Genomic DNA, 12,458 nt, shown 5'->3' on the forward strand with positions numbered 1-12,458 from the left:
GATACAGAAACACCGTGGCCCCTTTCTTTGAGATAACTCTGCACTATTGCGAGCTGGAAATGCCACTTCCAGTTTAGCTGTGCAGAAGAAGAACAACAAGAAGAAGAAATATCTCGAAATATGTCCGTCAGGCCCCTTCCCTTGAGATATATCTGCAAATATCTCGGAAACGAAACGAGCTATGGCAAAATGTTAAGAGACCTTTTTTGTAGAGAATTATGTTTCCTACAATTTATGTTCTATGATATTTTTTGATCAGAAGCGTAGTTTTCGAGATATATCGAGATATTTAAAAGTTCCGAAGCCGCACCAACATAATAGAGATCCAGAAACACCGTGGCCCCTTTCTTTGAGATAACTCTGCACTAGTGCGAGCCGCAAATGTCACTTCCAGCTTAGCTGTGCAGAAGAAGAACAACAAGAAGAAGAAATATCTCGAAATATGTCCGTCAGGCCCCTTCCCTCGAGATAAATCTGCAAATATCTCGGAAACGAAGCGAGCTATGGCAAAATGTTAAGAGACCTTTGTTGTAGAGAATTAAGTTTCCTACTTTTTATGTTCTATGATATTTTTTGATCAGATGCGTTGTTCTCGAGATATATCAAGATATTTAAAAGTTCCGAAGCCGCACCAACATAATAGAGATACAGAAACACCGTGGCCCCTTTCTTTGAGATAACTCTGCACTATTGCGAGCTGCAAATGCCACTTCCAGCTTAGCTGTGCAGAAGAAGAACAACAAGAAGAAGAAATATCACGAAATATGTCCGTTAGGCCCCTTCCCTTGAGATAAATCTGCAAATATCTCGGAAACGAAGCGAGCTATGGCAAAATGTTAAGAGACCTTTTTTGTAGAGAATTAAGTTTCCTACCTATTAAGTTCTATGATATTTTTTGATCAGATGCGTAGTTCTCGAGATATATCAAGATATTTAAAAGTTCCGAAGCCGCACCAACATAATAGAGATACAGAAACACCGTGGCCCCTTTCTTTGAGATAACTATGCACTATTGCGAGCTGAAAATGCCACTTCCAGCTTAGCTGTGCAGAAGAAGAACAACAAGAAGAAGAAATATCTCGAAATATGTCCGTCAGGCCCCTTCCCTTGAGATAAATCTGCAAATACCTCGAAAACGAAGCGAGCTATGGCAAAATGTTAAGAGACCTTTCTTGTAGAGAATTAAGTTTCCTACTTTTTATGTAGTATGATATTTTTTGATCAGATGCGTAGTTCTCGAGATATATCAAGATATTTAAAAGTTCCGAATCCGCACCAACATAATAGAGATACAGAAACACCGTGGCCCCTTTCTTTGAGATAACTCTGCACTAGTGCGAGCCGCAAATGCCACTTCCAGCTTAGCTGTGCAGAAGAAGAACAACAAGAAGAAGAAATATCTCGAAATATGTCCGTCAGGCCCCATCCCTTGAGATAAATCTGCAAATATCTCGGAAACGAAGCGAGCCATGGCAAAATGTTAAGAGACCTTTCTTGTAGAGAATTAAGTTTCCTACTTTTTATGTTCTATGATATTTTTTGATCAGATGCGTAGTTCTCGAGATATATCCAGATATTTAAAAGTTCCGAAGCCGCACCAACATAATAGAGATACAGAAACACCGTGGCCCCTTTCTTTGAGATAACTCTGCACTATTGCGAGCTGGAAATGCCACTTCCAGTTTAGCTGTGCAGAAGAAGAACAACAAGAAGAAGAAATATCTCGAAATATGTCCGTCAGGCCCCTTCCCTTGAGATATATCTGCAAATATCTCGGAAACGAAACGAGCTATGGCAAAATGTTAAGAGACCTTTTTTGTAGAGAATTATGTTTCCTACAATTTATGTTCTATGATATTTTTTGATCAGAAGCGTAGTTTTCGAGATATATCGAGATATTTAAAAGTTCCGAAGCCGCACCAACATAATAGAGATCCAGAAACACCGTGGCCCCTTTCTTTGAGATAACTCTGCACTAGTGCGAGCCGCAAATGCCACTTCCAGCTTAGCTGTGCAGAAGAAGAACAACAAGAAGAAGAAATATCTCGAAATATGTCCGTCAGGCCCCTTCCCTCGAGATAAATCTGCAAATATCTCGGAAACGAAGCGAGCTATGGCAAAATGTTAAGAAACCTTTGTTGTAGAGAATTAAGTTTCCTGCTTTTTATGTTCTATGATATTTTTTGATCAGATGCGTTGTTCTCGAGATATATCAAGATATTTAAAAGTTCCGAAGCCGCACCAACATAATAGAGATACAGAAACACCGTGGCCCCTTTCTTTGAGATAACTCTGCACTATTGCGAGCTGCAAATGCCACTTCCAGCTTAGCTGTGCAGAAGAAGAACAACAAGAAGAAGAAATATCACGAAATATGTCCGTTAGGCCCCTTCCCTTGAGATAAATCTGCAAATATCTCGGAAACGAAGCGAGCTATGGCAAAATGTTAAGAGACCTTTTTTGTAGAGAATTAAGTTTCCTACTTTTCATGTTCTATGATATTTTTTGATCAGATGCGTAGATCTCGAGATATATCAAGATATTTAAAAGTTCCGAAGCTGCACCAACATAATAGAGGTACAGAAACACCGTGGCCGCTTTCTTTGAGATAACTCTGCACTATTGCGAGCTGGAAATGCCACTTCCAGTTTAGCTGTGCAGAAGAAGAACAACAAGAAGAAGAAATATCTCGAAATATGTCCGTCAGGCCCCTTCCCTTGAGATATATCTGCAAATATCTCGGAAACGAAACGAGCTATGGCAAAATGTTAAGAGACCTTTTTTGTAGAGAATTATGTTTCCTACAATTTATGTTCTATGATATTTTTTGATCAGAAGCGTAGTTTTCGAGATATATCGAGATATTTGAAAGTTCCGAAGCCGCACCAACATAATAGAGATCCAGAAACACCGTGGCCCCTTTCTTTGAGATAACTCTGCACTAGTGCGAGCCGCAAATGTCACTTCCAGTTTAGCTGTGCAGAAGAAGAACAACAAGAAGAAGAAATATCTCGAAATATGTCCGTCAGGCCCCTTCCCTTGAGATAAATCAGCAAATATCTCGGAAACGAAGCGAGCTATGGCATAATGATAAGAGACCTTTTTTGTAGAGAATTAAGTTTCCTACTTTTTATGTTCTATGATATTTTTTGATCAGATGCGTAGTTCTCGAGATATATCAAGATATTTAAAAGTTCCGAAGCCGCACCAACATAATAGAGATACAGAAACACCGTGGCCCCTTTCTTTGAGATAACTCTGCACTATTGCGAGCTGGAAATGCCACTTCCAGTTTAGCTGTGCAGAAGTAGAACAACAAGAAGAAGAAATATCTCGAAATATGTCCGTCAGGCCCCTTCCCTTGAGATATATCTGCAAATATCTCGGAAACGAAACGAGCTATGGCAAAATGTTAAGAGACCTTTTTTGTAGAGAATTATGTTTCCTACAATTTATGTTCTATGATATTTTTTGATCAGAAGCGTAGTTTTCGAGATATATCGAGATATTTAAAAGTTCCGAAGCCGCACCAACATAATAGAGATCCAGAAACACCGTGGCCCCTTTCTTTGAGATAACTCTGCACTAGTGCGAGCCGCAAATGCCACTTCCAGCTTAGCTGTGCAGAAGAAGAACAACAAGAAGAAGAAATATCTCGAAATATGTCCGTCAGGCCCCTTCCCTCGAGATAAATCTGCAAATATCTCGGAAACGAAGCGAGCTATGGCAAAATGTTAAGAGACCTTTTTTGTAGAGAATTAAATTTCCTACTTTTTATGTTCTATGATATTTTTTGATCAGATGCGTAGTTCTCGAGATATATCAAGATATTTAAAAGTTCCGAAGCCGCACCAACATAATAGAGATACAGAAACACCGTGGCCCCTTTCTTTGAGATAACTATGCACTATTGCGAGCTGCAAATGCCACTTCCAGCTTAGCTGTGCAGAAGAAGAACAACAAGAAGAAGAAATATCACGAAATATGTCCGTTAGGCCCCTTCCCTTGAGATAAAGCTGCAAATATCTCGGAAGCGAAGCGAGCTATGGCAAAATGTTAAGAGACCTTTTTTGTAGAGAATTAAGTTTCCTACTTTTCAAGTTCTATGATATTTTTTGATCAGATGCGTAGATCTCGAGATATATCAAGATATTTAAAAGTTCCGAAGCTGCACCAACATAATAGAGGTACAGAAACACCGTGGCCGCTTTCTTTGAGATAACTCTGCACTATTGCGAGCTGGAAATGCCACTTCCAGTTTAGCTGTGCAGAAGAAGAACAACAAGAAGAAGAAATATCTCGAAATATGTCCGTCAGGCCCCTTCCCTCGAGATAAATCTGCAAATATCTCGGAAACGAAGCGAGCTATGGCAAAATGTTAAGAGACCTTTTTTGTAGAGAATTAAGTTTCCTACTTTTTATGTTCTATGATATTTTTTGATCAGATGCGTAGTTCTCGAGATATATCAAGATATTTAAAAGTTCCGAAGCCGCACCAACATAATAGAGATACAGAAACACCGTGGCCCCTTTCTTTGAGATAACTATGCACTATTGCGAGCTGCAAATGCCACTTCCAGCTTAGCTGTGCAGAAGAAGAACAACAAGAAGAAGAAATATCTCGAAATATGTACGTCAGGCCCCTTCCCTTGAGATAAATCTGCAAATATCTCGGAAACGAAGCGGGCTATGGCAAAATGTTAAGAGACCTTATTTGTAGAGAATTAAGTTTCCTACTTTTTATGTTCTATGATATTTTTTGATCAGATACGTAGTTCTCGAGATATATCAAGATATTTAAAAGTTCCGAAGCCGCACCAACATAATAGAGATACAGAAACACCGTGGCCTCTTTCTTTGAGATAACTCTGCACTATTGCGAGCTGCAAATGCCACTTCCAGCTTAGCTGTGCAGAAGAAGAACAACAAGAAGAAGAAATATCTCGAAATATGTCCGTCAGGCCCCATCCCTTGAGATAAATCTGCAAATATCTCGGAAACCAAGCGAGCTATGGCAAAATGTTAAGAGACCTTTCTTGTAGAGAATTAAGTTTCCTACTTTTTATGTTCTATGATATTTTTTGATCAGATGCGTAGTTCTCGAGATATATCAAGATATTTAAAAGTTCCGAAGCCGCAGCAACATAATAGAGATACAGAAACACCGTGTCCCCTTTCTTTGCGATAACTCTGCACTATTGCGAGCTGCAAATGCCACTTCCAGCTTAGCTGTGCAGAAGAAGAACAACAAGAAGAAGAAATATCTCGAAATATGTCCGTCAGGCCCCTTCCCTTGAGATAAATCTGCAAATATCTCGGAAACGAAGCGAGCTATGGCAAAATGTTAAGAGACCTTTTTTGTAGAGAATTAAGTTTCCTACTTTCTATGTTCTATGATATTTTTTGATCAGATGCGTAGTTCTCGAGATATATCAAGATATTTAAAAGTTCCGAAGACGCACCAACATAATAGAGATACAGAAACACCGTGGCCCCTTTCTTTGAGATAACTCTGCACTATTGCGAGCTGCAAACGCCACTTCCAGCTTAGCTGTGCAGAAGAAGAACAACGAGAAGAAGAAATATCTCGAAATATGTCCGTCAAGCCCCTTCCCTTGAGATAAATCTGCAAATATCTCGGAAACGAAGCGAGCTATGGCAAAATGTTAAGAGACCTTTTTTGTAGAGAATTAAGTTTCCTACTTTTTATGTTCTATGATATTTTTTGATCAGATGCGTAGTTCTCGAGATATATCAAGATATTTAAAAGTTCCGAAGCCGCACCAACATAATAGAGATACAGAAACACCGTGGCCCCTTTCTTTGAGATAACTCTGCACTATTGCGAGCTGGAAATGCCACTTCCAGTTTAGCTGTGCAGAAGAAGAACAACAAGAAGAAGAAATATCTCGAAATATGTCCGTCAGGCCCCTTCCCTTGAGATATATCTGCAAATATCTCGGAAACGAAGCGAGCTATGGCAAAATGTTAAGAGACCTTTTTTGTAGAGAATTATGTTTCCTACAATTTATGTTCTATGATATTTTTTGATCAGAAGCGTAGTTTTCGAGATATATCGAGATAGTTAAAAGTTCCGAAGCCGCACCAACATAATAGAGATACAGAAACACCGTGGCCCCTTTCTTTGAGATAACTCTGCACTAGTGCGAGCCGCAAATGCCACTTCCAGCTTAGCTGTGCAGAAGAAGAACAACAAGAAGAAGAAATATCTCGAAATATGTCCGTCAGGCCCCTTCCCTTGAGATAAATCTGCAAATATCTCGGAAACGAAGCGAGCTATGGCAAAATGTTAAGAGACCTTTTTTGTAGAGAATTAAGTTTCCTACTTTTTATGTTCTATGATATTTTTTGATCAGATGCGTAGTTCTCGAGATATATCAAGATATTTAAAAGTTCCGAAGCCGCACCAACATAATAGAGATACAGAAACACCGTGGCCCCTTTCTTCGAGATAACTCTGCACTAGTGCGAGCCGCAAATGCCACTTCCAGCTTAGCTGTGCAGAAGAAGAACGACAAGAAGAAGAAATATCTCGAAATATGTCCGTCAGGCCCCTTCCCTTGAGATAAATCTGCAAATATCTCGGAAACGAAGCGAGCTATGGCAAAATGTTAAGAGACCTTTTTTGTAGAGAATTAAGTTTCCTACTTTTTATGTTCTATGATATTTTTTGATCAGATGCGTAGTTCTCGAGATATATCAAGATATTTAAAAGTTCCGAAGCCGCACCAACATAATAGAGATACAGAAACACCGTGGACCCTTTCTTTGAGATAACTCTGCACTATTGCGAGCTGGAAATGCCACTTCCAGTTTAGCTGTGCAGAAGAAGAACAACAAGAAGAAGAAATATCTCGAAATATGTCCGTCAGGCCCCTTCCCTTGAGATAAATCAGCAAATATCTCGGAAACGAAGCGAGCTATGGCATAATGATAAGAGACCTTTTTTGTAGAGAATTAAGTTTCCTACTTTTTATGTTCTATGATATTTTTTGATCAGATGCGTAGTTCTCGAGATATATCAAGATATTTAAAAGTTCCGAAGCCGCACCAACATAATAGAGATACAGAAACACCGTGGCCCCTTTCTTTGAGATAACTCTGCACTATTGCGAGCTGGAAATGCCACTTCCAGTTTAGCTGTGCAGAAGAAGAACAACAAGAAGAAGAAATATCTCGAAATATGTCCGTCAGGCCCCTTCCCTTGAGATATATCTGCAAATATCTCGGAAACGAAACGAGCTATGGCACAATGTTAAGAGACCTTTTTTGTAGAGAATTATGTTTCCTACAATTTATGTTCTATGATATTTTTTGATCAGATGCGTAGTTCTCGTGATATATCAAGATATTTAAAAGTTCCGAAGCCGCACCAACATAATAGAGATACAGAAACACCGTGGCCCCTTTCTTTGAGATAACTATGCACTATTGCGAGCTGAAAATGCCACTTCCAGCTTAGCTGTGCAGAAGAAGAACAACAAGAAGAAGAAATATCTCGAAATATGTCCGTCAGGCCCCTTCCCTTGAGATAAATCTGCAAATACCTCGAAAACGAAGCGAGCTATGGCAAAATGTTAAGAGACCTTTCTTGTAGAGAATTAAGTTTCCTACTTTTTATGTAGTATGATATTTTTTGATCAGATGCGTAGTTCTCGAGATATATCAAGATATTTAAAAGTTCCGAATCCGCACCAACATAATAGAGATACAGAAACACCGTGGCCCCTTTCTTTGAGATAACTCTGCACTAGTGCGAGCCGCAAATGCCACTTCCAGCTTAGCTGTGCAGAAGAAGAACAACAAGAAGAAGAAATATCTCGAAATATGTCCGTCAGGCCCCATCCCTTGAGATAAATCTGCAAATATCTCGGAAACGAAGCGAGCTATGGCAAAATGTTAAGAGACCTTTCTTGTAGAGAATTAAGTTTCCTACTTTTTATGTTCTATGATATTTTTTGATCAGATGCGTAGTTCTCGAGATATATCAAGATATTTAAAAGTTCCGAAGCCGCACCAACATAATAGAGATACAGAAACACCGTGGCCCCTTTCTTCGAGATAACTCTGCACTAGTGCGAGCCGCAAATGCCACTTCCAGCTTAGCTGTGAAGAAATATCTCGAAATATGTCCGTCAGGCCCCTTCCCTTGAGATAAATCTGCAAATATCTCGGAAACGAAGCGAGCTATGGCAAAATGTTAAGAGACCTTTTTTGTAGAGAATTAAGTTTCCTACTTTTTATGTTCTATGATATTTTTTGATCAGATGCGTAGTTCTCGAGATATATCAAGATATTTAAAAGTTCCGAAGCCGCACCAACATAATAGAGATACAGAAACACCGTGGACCCTTTCTTTGAGATAACTCTGCACTATTGCGAGCTGGAAATGCCACTTCCAGTTTAGCTGTGCAGAAGAAGAACAACAAGAAGAAGAAATATCTCGAAATATGTCCGTCAGGCCCCTTCCCTTGAGATAAATCAGCAAATATCTCGGAAACGAAGCGAGCTATGGCATAATGATAAGAGACCTTTTTTGTAGAGAATTAAGTTTCCTACTTTTTATGTTCTATGATATTTTTTGATCAGATGCGTAGTTCTCGAGATATATCAAGATATTTAAAAGTTCCGAAGCCGCACCAACATAATAGAGATACAGAAACACCGTGGCCCCTTTCTTTGAGATAACTCTGCACTATTGCGAGCTGGAAATGCCACTTCCAGTTTAGCTGTGCAGAAGAAGAACAACAAGAAGAAGAAATATCTCGAAATATGTCCGTCAGGCCCCTTCCCTTGAGATATATCTGCAAATATCTCGGAAACGAAACGAGCTATGGCACAATGTTAAGAGACCTTTTTTGTAGAGAATTATGTTTCCTACAATTTATGTTCTATGATATTTTTTGATCAGAAGCGTAGTTTTCGAGATATATCGAGATATTTAAAAGTTCCGAAGCCGCACCAACATAATAGAGATCCAGAAACACCGTGGCCCCTTTCTTTGAGATAACTCTGCACTAGTGCGAGCCGCAAATGTCACTTCCAGCTTAGCTGTGCAGAAGAAGAACAACAAGAAGAAGAAATATCTCGAAATATGTCCGTCAGGCCCCTTCCCTCGAGATAAATCTGCAAATATCTCGGAAACGAAGCGAGCTATGGCAAAATGTTAAGAGACCTTTGTTGTAGAGAATTAAGTTTCCTACTTTTTATGTTCTATGATATTTTTTGATCAGATGCGTTGTTCTCGAGATATATCAAGATATTTAAAAGTTCCGAAGCCGCACCAACATAATAGAGATACAGAAACACCGTGGCCCCTTTCTTTGAGATAACTCTGCACTATTGCGAGCTGCAAATGCCACTTCCAGCTTAGCTGTGCAGAAGAAGAACAACAAGAAGAAGAAATATCACGAAATATGTCCGTTAGGCCCCTTCCCTTGAGATAAATCTGCAAATATCTCGGAAACGAAGCGAGCTATGGCAAAATGTTAAGAGACCTTTTTTGTAGAGAATTAAGTTTCCTACCTATTATGTTCTATGATATTTTTTGATCAGATGCGTAGTTCTCGAGATATATCAAGATATTTAAAAGTTCCGAAGCCGCACCAACATAATAGAGATACAGAAACACCGTGGCCCCTTTCTTTGAGATAACTATGCACTATTGCGAGCTGAAAATGCCACTTCCAGCTTAGCTGTGCAGAAGAAGAACAACAAGAAGAAGAAATATCTCGAAATATGTCCGTCAGGCCCCTTCCCTTGAGATAAATCTGCAAATACCTCGAAAACGAAGCGAGCTATGGCAAAATGTTAAGAGACCTTTCTTGTAGAGAATTAAGTTTCCTACTTTTTATGTAGTATGATATTTTTTGATCAGATGCGTAGTTCTCGAGATATATCAAGATATTTAAAAGTTCCGAATCCGCACCAACATAATAGAGATACAGAAACACCGTGGCCCCTTTCTTTGAGATAACTCTGCACTAGTGCGAGCCGCAAATGCCACTTCCAGCTTAGCTGTGCAGAAGAAGAACAACAAGAAGAAGAAATATCTCGAAATATGTCCGTCAGGCCCCATCCCTTGAGATAAATCTGCAAATATCTCGGAAACGAAGCGAGCTATGGCAAAATGTTAAGAGACCTTTCTTGTAGAGAATTAAGTTTCCTACTTTTTATGTTCTATGATATTTTTTGATCAGATGCGTAGTTCTCGAGATATATCAAGATATTTAAAAGTTCCGAAGCCGCACCAACATAATAGAGATACAGAAACACCGTGGCCCCTTTCTTTGAGATAACTCTGCACTATTGCGAGCTGGAAATGCCACTTCCAGTTTAGCTGTGCAGAAGAAGAACAACAAGAAGAAGAAATATCTCGAAATATGTCCGTCAGGCCCCTTCCCTTGAGATATATCTGCAAATATCTCGGAAACGAAACGAGCTATGGCAAAATGTTAAGAGACCTTTTTTGTAGAGAATTATGTTTCCTACAATTTATGTTCTATGATATTTTTTGATCAGAAGCGTAGTTTTCGAGATATATCGAGATATTTAAAAGTTCCGAAGCCGCACCAACATAATAGAGATCCAGAAACACCGTGGCCCCTTTCTTTGAGATAACTCTGCACTAGTGCGAGCCGCAAATGCCACTTCCAGCTTAGCTGTGCAGAAGAAGAACAACAAGAAGAAGAAATATCTCGAAATATGTCCGTCAGGCCCCTTCCCTCGAGATAAATCTGCAAATATCTCGGAAACGAAGCGAGCTATGGCAAAATGTTAAGAAACCTTTGTTGTAGAGAATTAAGTTTCCTGCTTTTTATGTTCTATGATATTTTTTGATCAGATGCGTTGTTCTCGAGATATATCAAGATATTTAAAAGTTCCGAAGCCGCACCAACATAATAGAGATACAGAAACACCGTGGCCCCTTTCTTTGAGATAACTCTGCACTATTGCGAGCTGCAAATGCCACTTCCAGCTTAGCTGTGCAGAAGAAGAACAACAAGAAGAAGAAATATCACGAAATATGTCCGTTAGGCCCCTTCCCTTGAGATAAATCTGCAAATATCTCGGAAACGAAGCGAGCTATGGCAAAATGTTAAGAGACCTTTTTTGTAGAGAATTAAGTTTCCTACTTTTCATGTTCTATGATATTTTTTGATCAGATGCGTAGTTCTCGAGATATATCAAGATATTTAAAAGTTCCGAAGCCGCACCAACATAATAGAGATACAGAAACACCGTGTCCCCTTTCTTTGAGATAACTATGCACTATTGCGAGCTGAAAATGCCACTTCCAGCTTAGCTGTGCAGAAGAAGAACAACAAGAAGAAGAAATATCTCGAAATATGTCCGTCAGGCCCCTTCCCTTGAGATAAATCTGCAAATACCTCGAAAACGAAGCGAGCTATGGCAAAATGTTAAGAGACCTTTCTTGTAGAGAATTAAGTTTCCTACTTTTTATGTAGTATGATATTTTTTGATCAGATGCGTAGTTCTCGAGATATATCAAGATATTTAAAAGTTCCGAAGCCGCACCAACATAATAGAGATACAGAAACACCGTGGCCCCTTTCTTTGAGATAACTCTGCACTAGTGCGAGCCGCAAATGCCACTTCCAGCTTAGCTGTGCAGAAGAAGAACAACAAGAAGAAGAAATATCTCGAAATATGTCCGTCAGGCCCCATCCCTTGAGATAAATCTGCAAATATCTCGGAAACGAAGCGAGCTATGGCAAAATGTTAAGAGACCTTTCTTGTAGAGAATTAGGTTTCCTACTTTTTATGTTCTATGATATTTTTTGATCAGATGCGTAGTTCTCGAGATATATCAAGATATTTAAAAGTTCCGAAGCCGCACCAACATAATAGAGATACAGAAACACCGTGGACCCTTTCTTTGAGATAACTCTGCACTATTGCGAGCTGGAAATGCCACTTCCAGTTTAGCTGTGCAGAAGAAGAACAACAAGAAGAAGAAATATCTCGAAATATGTCCGTCAGGCCCCTTCCCTTGAGATAAATCAGCAAATATCTCGGAAACGAAGCGAGCTATGGCATAATGATAAGAGACCTTTTTTGTAGAGAATTAAGTTTCCTACTTTTTATGTTCTATGATATTTTTTGATCAGATGCGTAGTTCTCGAGATATATCAAGATATTTAAAAGTTCCGAAGCCGCACCAACATAATAGAGATACAGAAACACCGTGGCCCCTTTCTTTGAGATAACTCTGCACTATTGCGAGCTGGAAATGCCACTTCCAGTTTAGCTGTGCAGAAGAAGAACAACAAGAAGAAGAAATATCTCGAAATATGTCCGTCAGGCCCCTTCCCTTGAGATATATCTGCAAATATCTCGGAAACGAAACGAGCTATGGCAAAATGTTAAGAGACCTTTTTTGTAGAGAATTATGTTTCCTACAATTTATGTTCTAT

The sequence above is a fragment of the Osmia lignaria genome, unplaced genomic scaffold (assembly GCF_051020975.1).
Source record: "Osmia lignaria lignaria isolate PbOS001 unplaced genomic scaffold, iyOsmLign1 scaffold0007, whole genome shotgun sequence".
Lineage (NCBI taxonomy): Eukaryota > Metazoa > Arthropoda > Insecta > Hymenoptera > Megachilidae > Osmia > Osmia lignaria.